The sequence below is a fragment of the Rhipicephalus sanguineus genome, chromosome 4 (assembly GCF_013339695.2).
Source record: "Rhipicephalus sanguineus isolate Rsan-2018 chromosome 4, BIME_Rsan_1.4, whole genome shotgun sequence".
NCBI lineage: Eukaryota > Metazoa > Arthropoda > Arachnida > Ixodida > Ixodidae > Rhipicephalus > Rhipicephalus sanguineus.
This window is the reverse complement of record NC_051179.1, coordinates 163568482-163577706: the sequence shown is the minus strand read 5'-3', so window position 1 is coordinate 163577706 and position 9225 is coordinate 163568482. Positions and strand designations below refer to the sequence as shown.

The 9225-nt window shown below is 46.0% G+C and overlaps 1 long non-coding RNA gene across 1 annotated transcript in view; it reads left to right on the top strand.

Moving 5' to 3' along the window:
• The first annotated feature begins 436 nt into the window (after positions 1–436).
• Positions 437–9225, top strand: part of LOC119389101 (uncharacterized) — a 289213-nt gene continuing 280424 nt past the window's right edge. The window contains exons 1-2 of the long non-coding RNA XR_007415896.1: positions 437–493; positions 7948–8031. This is a non-coding gene — a long non-coding RNA (uncharacterized LOC119389101). The remainder of the gene's footprint in view (positions 494–7947; positions 8032–9225) is intronic.

The window sequence follows — 9225 nt, the reverse complement described above, 5'->3', positions numbered from 1 at the left end:
TACCTAATATTAGCTTATTTACAAATTTGTGTCACAGGAAGCCAGTGAACGACAATTTTTGTTCGTATTAATTAAATTCGGCAACGAACCTTAGTGATATATCCTGCTTTGAAGCTCGTTACGGTACGTGCACTGCGCCACCCACTTAAACAATTTGCTTCAGAATTACTAGTTCGCCGGTAATATTGTCTGCGAAAGATTAGAAACTGCCCGGCATGCCATTGTTAACATATAAGCTTCCTGCAATGTCGGGCCTGTTAGACATATTTTGTGGGTTTCTATACACTATGAAGTGGCCGTCGGCCGCTTACTTGAGACGCGTAGACTTGCCCTCCCCTGCAGTTAATAATCGTATCAAACAAGTGATTTAACACTGTCATGCTATGTGCATTTTTATAGCGTGTATTTCTCATTGCAGTGAAACGACTTTCCGGACTTATGTCATCACCTGGTTATGATTCCTCAAATGTCCTAAACGTCACGCCTGAAGACAGTAAGTCATTCACTTAGAACTACGATGTGGGCGAGTTGGTTTGCGTACATTTTACACAATATGCAGCTCAAGCACGTACGCACTCAGATCAGATCAAAGAACTCTATTAAGTGCCTTACGAATTGGGGGGATGGGGCCTGAACCCCGCCTAGGCTTCGTCGCCAAGGGCTGCTGGCCCTTCGCGGCTTCCTCGGCTAGCTGAAAGATAGGTAACACAGCAAAGGAAGGAAGGTAGGACAGGGACGCACACGGAGCGTTGTGAATGTTGTGTAAAATGTACTTCACGTAGCCATTGTAGCAACTGTGTTGTCAACTGACATCACTTATTATGCATAGTGTCAGTATTGACACGAGTAGAACTCGTAGGGCAAAATCAGCAACTGGATAATAGTCACCCCATTCTGTCACTGAAGAGATGCAGTTCCTTCAATATAAAGTATAGTAGCAACGAATTCTGCCGTGAGTACCAACCAGAAAGGCAAGGACCAAGGCACGATAAATTCGGCATGCAGAAGAAAAAAAAAATCACAGCATATCCCACGGAGTGAATGATGATGAGTGGGCGAAGCTGCGGAGGTTCATCGGTAAACCGTGAATCTTCCGTGAATTCTGCCCAGTACATCATCACCGACGTGAGATTGGGCGCGTTTATACTAAAGGTTCGATGAGTATGGCCGACTTGCAGCTCACTTTAATTTACATGTACGCTGTGAATTTTCATTGTTTAGATAACCATTGCTTAGGAAAATCTGGCGTCTTTCGTTAAGCAGCTGGCGTCTCTTCGTCTTGCTTTAGAAACATATGGCGTTCTTTCGTTCTGCTTTAACAAAACATCTGGCGTTATTCGTTGGTTTATTTCATCGATCAACGGCGTTTTGAACAAAATTTTTATTGTTTAATCACGCACAGGAGATATCTCACCAGGCACTACCTTGAAGTAAACAATGGGTGCTAATGGGAATGAGAGAAAGAAGAAGTCGGCTTTTAGCTAACACTTACACTTCTACTTCTACTAACGTTTCCTACTGGAACATGCCAATGGCTGCTAATGGGAATGAGAGACAGAAGGAATTCGGCTTTTAGTTAACGCGCACGCTGCGAATTTTTATAGTTCAACAACGCACAGGAAAAATCTCCCACCGGCACCACCTTGGAGGTTCAAAGCGCAAGACTTGTTACGGACTACGACTACTACTACTAGTACTACTACGACGACGACGACTACGAGGGACGAACGGGTGCGCCTTAAAGAGCTTCGCCCCTAAACAAGACGCAGGTTGCTCATTTGGAGCATGCGAAAAACGAAGGACAGATGTAGAACAATAAAATTAAGTTATAGATACGACACTAACAATAATTACCTGGCAACAAAATCGCGTGCAAACTGTATTGGGTGTGACGACTAGTAGATCCTCCTCAAGCAGCATTCAGATATGGTCTAAAGAAGTGAAAACATGCGGCGCATTTGCGGTGTCTTGATTTCTATGGCTCTTTAGCTTGTCGTACTTGTTGACCAAAGTTTATCTGCCTGTTCACAGGGGTATCGCACAAACTAAATGGCAAACGACGGTCAGCCTCCTCTTTGCGGCGCACGTGTTTTCGCTCATGCGCACGTAAGAACTGTGGAGTACCCGGAGGTTTAAATGTATGGTGCGAGTAAGTCGCTATGGCGCTGGATTGCTGCTCCAGGGCCGGTGGTTGCAGGGACCGTCTATTTGTCCCCTTCGCTTCTGTTAACGAACTATGCCGACTCAAGAAGTTGTTCTGCTCTTACTGGCGCCCCCAGTGCGCAGGGACGTAGAGAGTTGAAAAGTAGAAAAACAGGGAGGCTAATACTACTGCGAATTTAATGTCTGGCCTTCCTCGAGTAAACGAATGGAAATGTGCCACCATTGTCGGCACGCTGTCATGATTCCGCTTTAAGCACTTAAAGATGTTCTCACGATGCGGTCATTTCCTCGCGCATTTGGATTGACTTGCCGAAATTTTTTTGGCCTCCCTGCGTTGTCGCCTTCATGTCACAGTCGTCATCGCCCACACTTCTCATGCTATCATGCTACTTGGTAGCAATAATTTTGCCGCTATTAACAAAACTTATTATCAGCGTCACCAACACCGCATAAAACTACTGCATTTTCGTTCATTTGTTTACCCCGCTATATCTGGTTGAGCTGCTCGATACCTACAGTTTGTAGGGTTTTGCAGCTGCAGCCAGCCCTGAACCCTTTAGGATGAGGGCCGAGACCCAAATAGACCGTCTTTACTAGTGCAAGCCTCGGCCGCAACCTGCCCTCTGCCAGCAGCTGCCGCGTGACACGAGGTGCACATGCGATCGTCGTTGTCTTCACACGCCCGCGCACAGTTATGGGATTCTAGAAATCGTACATTACCTCCCCTGTCTTCACTGGCCACTTAAGAGGGCCCCACGTCGCTTCATAGAAACCAAGTGAATTTTAACGGGAAGGCTTGTGCTAGTTGGTAATCCATTGCACAGATATTGACAGCGTGAAAAGAAAAATAGCGAAGGGACGACGCGGAGGGGGACAGAGAAAAGCACTGTACGTCCAAATAAAATTCCTTTTGAAAAACACTGTTGATAAGTAAGGACACATAAGTAAAACTGCGCTGCTGCGCACTGCGAAAAATAACAAACAGTCGCGAACTAAATGAGACACTATCCCGGAGATATAGTGCAGGAAAACAGGTAATCGTGTTCTTTGGGCTAGAGGCTGTGAGAAGGCCATGCTTACATTAAACGCTCCACCTAGTCGAACCATCTCGGCCCTACCGGAAAAATCTCTCTCGTCAGCTGATTTGCGTCCTGAAAAGAAGTGCACATTTATTATAAACGGGGACACACCACACACCGCTCAAAAATGTACCCTTAAATACTAGGTACTGCCAGTCTGCACATTCCAAAGGTGATCGTGCAGTCGCACATTGACGCACCTTGACGTCGGCCCGGCATGCGTGATTATACGCAGGGTTAAAGGAATAATATACACTACACCACCTGGTTATATACACCCTGTACATACAACTTCTTGTATTTGATCATGCTCCACACCGCTTTAAGCAAATCGGGGTGAACGCCGATGTGATTTTTGTTTTTTTCTGCGGTCCGGGATTGCATAGCCTGTATAAGCAAGCACTCCCGGTTACAGTAAAATAGGCGATGCTGGATTGAGAACTTGCGCGTTATAACGTGGCCGCAGCAAGCCAGGATCGGGTTGATTGGAGGATCATGTGATAGGCTTTTCCCCTGCAGGTGGGCCTAGTCCGGATGATGATGATGAGAATTTAGGACAGTTGGTGACCGCGGAGCCGAACCATGAGACTGAAGTAACCAGAAGAATAGGAATTGGGTGTTTGAGCACGTTTTGGCAGGCATTCTCGAGTCATGAATGGTAGCCCCTCAAGAGGAAAACTAATATACAGCTGCATCTTACCGGTACTTACTTACGGAGAAAGTAACCTGGAGGTTCAGGAAGAGGACTCAACTTAAATTGAGGACGACGCAGCGAGCCATGGAAAGGAAATTGATAGGTGTAACCTTAAGGGACAGGAAGAGATCAGAGTGGGTCAGGAACAAACGGGTGTTAAAGACATCCTGGTCGAAATCAAGAAGAAATGGGCATGGGCGCAGCATCTTACGCGTAGGCAAGATAACCGCTGGCTACTAAGAATCCAGACTGGATTCCAAGACAAGGCAAGTGCGCGAGGGGGAGGCCGAAAATTCGTTGGGCAGATGAGGTAGACGTTTATTTCACTCTGACATAAAATGTTTTTTTTGGTACAATCAATCAATCAATCAATCAATCAATCTGATTTTTATTACAATCAAGAAAGCATTTCAAGATTCTGCACCGTAGCCTACATTGGCTAGTTGAGCGGGGCTTATCGGAGTACATAAACAGATTAGCAGAGCAGAATAACAATAAACAATATATACACACCTATCTATTATATATAGCTATCTCGTATGCTCATACCTACATATATACGCAAGTGCATGCACATATCGCATTTCACAACAAATGACAAGTAAATTGGTACAAAGCATTGACTAGTGCAGGAGAAAGAGAAAAAAAAGCCTATTTCATGTCTTGATGCTGTAAGCAAAATAATTTCACATTGTGCTTAAAGTTTCTTGCCACCTTAACTGCTAAGCGTAGTAGGTTTCAAATTTTGTCCCGTGAAATTCCGATAAGGGTTTTCCATACAAGTATAGCTTGTAGGTAAATTAAAATTGCCATTCCTGCGTGCTAGTGTTTCGCGTTGGTATTGTAAATACAGTGGAGGAGAGGGCAAAGCTAGTGCCTATAATTTTCGTGAAGAAAAAGGGCTACCCTAAAGGGCTGAACAAAAAGGCCTTACGTGTTCTTCAAGCATCTTCTAGACGCTTCACCAGCTTTTCGGTGGGCTTTTTCTCGTTGTTGTCCCGCTGACGCCGATATTAGGATAGCAAATCAGCGCTGTAACTCCTGTAAGAACGCCTACGTATGAGCTTCGCAGTCTATAACCTTATGAAAAAAAAACAGTAAGGAAGAACGGCCTTCATTATGCGATGTTTCAGCCATGAATCTGCACGTGACACATATTTCCAGTGTCCTTTCTGTCGGTGACCGTACGGCCACTGGGCATACCTCAACGCAGAAGACTCACAGGGTCCCTTATGCATTCACCTAAGGCAACTGCAAGATGAAAGCCATCTTCTTTTTCTTCTTCTCAGGTTATGTATTGACCCTGCCCGCCACCCTCCGAAAGATTTCTGTACCTATCGTGGTTTGCCACTGCCTTCAGAGCCAGAGACGCCTTACCTGGTTTAGCAGTGCCTCGTGATCTGCCAAGCATTGACCAAGCTACGATTTCAAATTATGATGTCCTCATGAGACGTCACATGGCTTCACTGTAGTTTCATGGTGACGTCATAGTGACGTCACATATTTGGTGATTTGTGACGTGAAGATGACGTCATACAGTGACGTCATCGCGAGATGATGATCTTTTGACTCAGTGTTGACCCCGCCGAAGGGGGACGCCGACGCGGGACGCCGGTCAACTTTCGCGTTTGATGAGGCATCAAGGCTTTCGTCTTAATAACGTTAATGACTTTCAAGCGGGGCGTCTTATTCAAGACTCTCCCCGGTTGTTCTGTTGAAGTACGAAAGCGCCTCAATAGGTTCCTAAGTCGACCACAGCTATCGGGCCAAGATCACGTGCTGGGGCGTTTATGCCATGCTTCAAGTAAGGAGGCCTCGAAATGTTGAGTAAGAGACGGGTACTTCTTTTTCTATTAAGAGCAATGCGTCTAGTGCAAAAGCTTGATGGATGAGGCCGCCCACAGCAGGACAGCCTTGCTTGTTCCTTAGAGTTGATATGAATTCAATGGGACCGAATTGAGGCTGTGCAACGCGCCTGCCCTTTTCACACATAGTTACAAAGATGCTCTGAAGCTGAAAAATATGAGAAGCGCCTTAGTGCCTGTACTGTCTCGATGACATTGGAATTTTTCACGAGATTGGGACGCATCTCCTACAAAACCAAAATATTGCCGTCGAGTACCTGAGTTTGCGCAGTCTACAAACATACACGAAATATTGTTTCGGCGATCTAAAACTCCTTAATGTGCTGCAGAAGAACGTGTTGTTGGGCAAGTTGGTGCTTGCTAGGCACATAATGCAGCGCTAAAACACAGTCACTAAGAAGATGAAAAATTCGTAAACAGGGGTGGGTGCTGGAGGCCGGATTTTTGCACGGGTTTTTCATCGCAAGCTTCCATCTTCCACTTCCTGCCGTTTTTTGAATCACTAAGAAGAGGAACACAAGACGACGGGACAGGTGCTGTCCCGTCATCTTGTCTTTCTCTTCTCAGTGATTGTGTTTTAGCGCTGCGTTATGCCTCCTTAATGTGATTCCGTCGTCTTTTGCCGTCCTCCCGAATTCACCGAAACTTCGTGCCATCGCTGTGTTTTCCGCGCCGAAGACATACGACAAACTAGATGCACTGTCGGGCACTTGCTTGCATTTTCGTCGTTTGATCCGCAATTCGTCTCCATCAAAAAAACCTTGATATATTTCCGCAGTACCGCGACCATTCGGCACAGGGCGATGTATTCACGCACTGCGCCGGCTCTCCATGTCACATCTGATATTCTGTGCCATTTGGTGGGAATTTTTGATAAGGTGGCACCGGCGGAAGTTTAAAAGCGCGCTAACGATGCAGGGGCCTAGGCTGAAATTTTTTTCGGGCGGGGGGCACCACCTTCATCTGAAGTGGGGGCCGGAAAGGCAGATGTGGTCGAGTGATATTTCGTGCTCTATGTGCCATGACAAAAAAAAGCCAAGGGGGCACGGGCCCAGTGTGCCCCCCCCCCCCCCCCTTGGCTACACCCTGTAAGGATGTCAGTCTTGGCGTTGTGCGCACCCAGCGTAAACTTGTGTGTGGTAAATACTACGGCGATTCAAGGAAACGCGAACAATACGTATTCTACAGTCTCTGCTGTTTTTCCATTTGATTTCAAGCGGTTGCAGCCTGGATGGTAATAACAAGCCAATAGAGTCATTCATAATATCATCATAACCACTCTAGCATCTGTTTATTGTCGCAAAGGTCAGAGAGCGATGAAAACAACCACTCGCTCTGTTCGCGTTTCTTTAAATCCGCCCTGTGCGTCCGTCCTTGCGCCAGCAGTGGGCTCGTCAAAGTAGAAGATAACTCTGTAGACACGGAAAGTGTCTACCCATGGGGAACTTCTGTACTCACCTTGACAGACGCTCTTTCAAAGCTGACGAAAACTGCCATAAGTTATTTCCGTCTCGTCTCCTTCATAAATCGATCCGATAGGCTTACCTTTCGAACACTCCGGCTAAATGTGCGATGTTTGCCGCATTCACGAGGTTTATACTACACCAGAGTTAGCTCCCCGGCGTACTCTTCGCAAGTCTTTTGGTTTTCACACCTAAAACACAACAATATATCGAAGCTTTGTCGATTCTAAAAAAAAATACATGCTTTGCGGTTGTCCTCGGTATTGGTAAACTTCGGCATTAGAATTGTAAAATTCATAGAAAAACAAATTCAATGTCAAAGCGGGAGCCGGCAGATGGAAACACAAGTGCACATCGATTAAATGATCAGGAGAAGGTGCCTGAGATAGGTTGGCCGACGTTTCATGTGGGTTAGCTGCTGCGTCACGTCGTCAACAGCTAACCCACATAACACGTCGGCGAGACTGTCTGAGGCGACTTCTCCTAGTCCTTCATCAACTCCACATAGAAGAAGCAAAGCATACTCGTTGCTATATGAAGTCCTGGCGCTCGCACGAATTTCGAAGAATCTGTAAGGACAGTGAAGTTTTGCATCATCGCTTTAGATTATGATTGACCTAGGCATGGAGCGAACAAGAAGGTACTAATATTTGCGAACTTTCAAAACACCATCCACGTTTCAGATCCGAATGATGCGTTCAACCTGACAGTTGCATTTGTAGACTGCAAGCAGTGTAAAGTGCTTCGCCATAGCTACATTGCCAATGGTAAGTGAGCTCAATATTTCATTAGCTGTTCTAAACCTGTTAACAGCAGCAGCGTCGAATGTAGTGCCACGGTATTAGGCACATCACACTACAATAATGGCGTCCCAGGTAACCATTCTTGTTAAATCACGTCAAATGTGTCAATTAGAGCTCACGTAGAGCAGTCTTCGACCTTCTGGTTCTGCCTATTGTTATCTTTTATTTTTTTATACGCATACTTTACAACGGATGGACGTTTCTTGCAGATGTTTTACCCCGGATTCTTCTGGAGCAGGGATCAGCAACCTGCGGCCGCATGCGGCCCAGGCGGCAGTATTATGCGGCCTCCCTCTCGACGTCAGAACACCCACCCACTTGCCCTTGTCAGTTCCTGCTTGAAAGCCAACATGGCAGTTTTGATTTCAAATGGGTTTAGACAGGAACAAAGAACGATTGCTTCCAGTTGGGATCGTCCCCATCTTCACGCGTAGCCCGATAAACGTCTTCACTTTCTTTGCAGGGTCCAGATAAGGGGGAAGAAAAACATTGTGAAAATACTAGCCAGGAAGGACTTTCATCCCAAAATCGCCAAGTTGATGTCAGGGTTACTCCTCCCCGCCCTCCAACACCCCTCTCCCACCCCCACACAAACCCGACTCAATGGGCGACTGTCCTCGTCGTACGCGAGTGAGAGCGACGGTGAATGAAAGTCGCATTGAAGTATTTGTTATTTTTGCTTTAACCTTTGTTTGCAAATTGCAGCCTTGTAACATGCGTGCTCAGAGTAAACATAATTTTTATTCCAGTTTTGTACGTATTATCATTTCGCCGAATTTTTATCTTTGCTTGCAAAGCCCCGCTATTTGCCGTGTGGCCCCCGCCGTGTAGGCTTTATGAAACTCGGCCCTTCCACTCAAAAGGTTTGACGACCCTGCTCTGGAACAAACCCACTATTAAAAACGCTTCCCTCGCTCGTATTTTGCTCCTGTTCAATGTCACTCAGCCAGCCGCTCTATCCAGATATTGCCACTCCAACTAACCTTAACGCTGACATTAGACACCTGACACTCTCAAAGAAATTTATCATTCGGTAACAAGCGCAACTGCGGCACTCACTCTCAGCCGAATGCGACATCAGTGTACTGTGCACAAATTTATTCGTATGGTTTTTCGTTGCGACCAACAGTGGTTAATTATTTCCATATCAATATATGC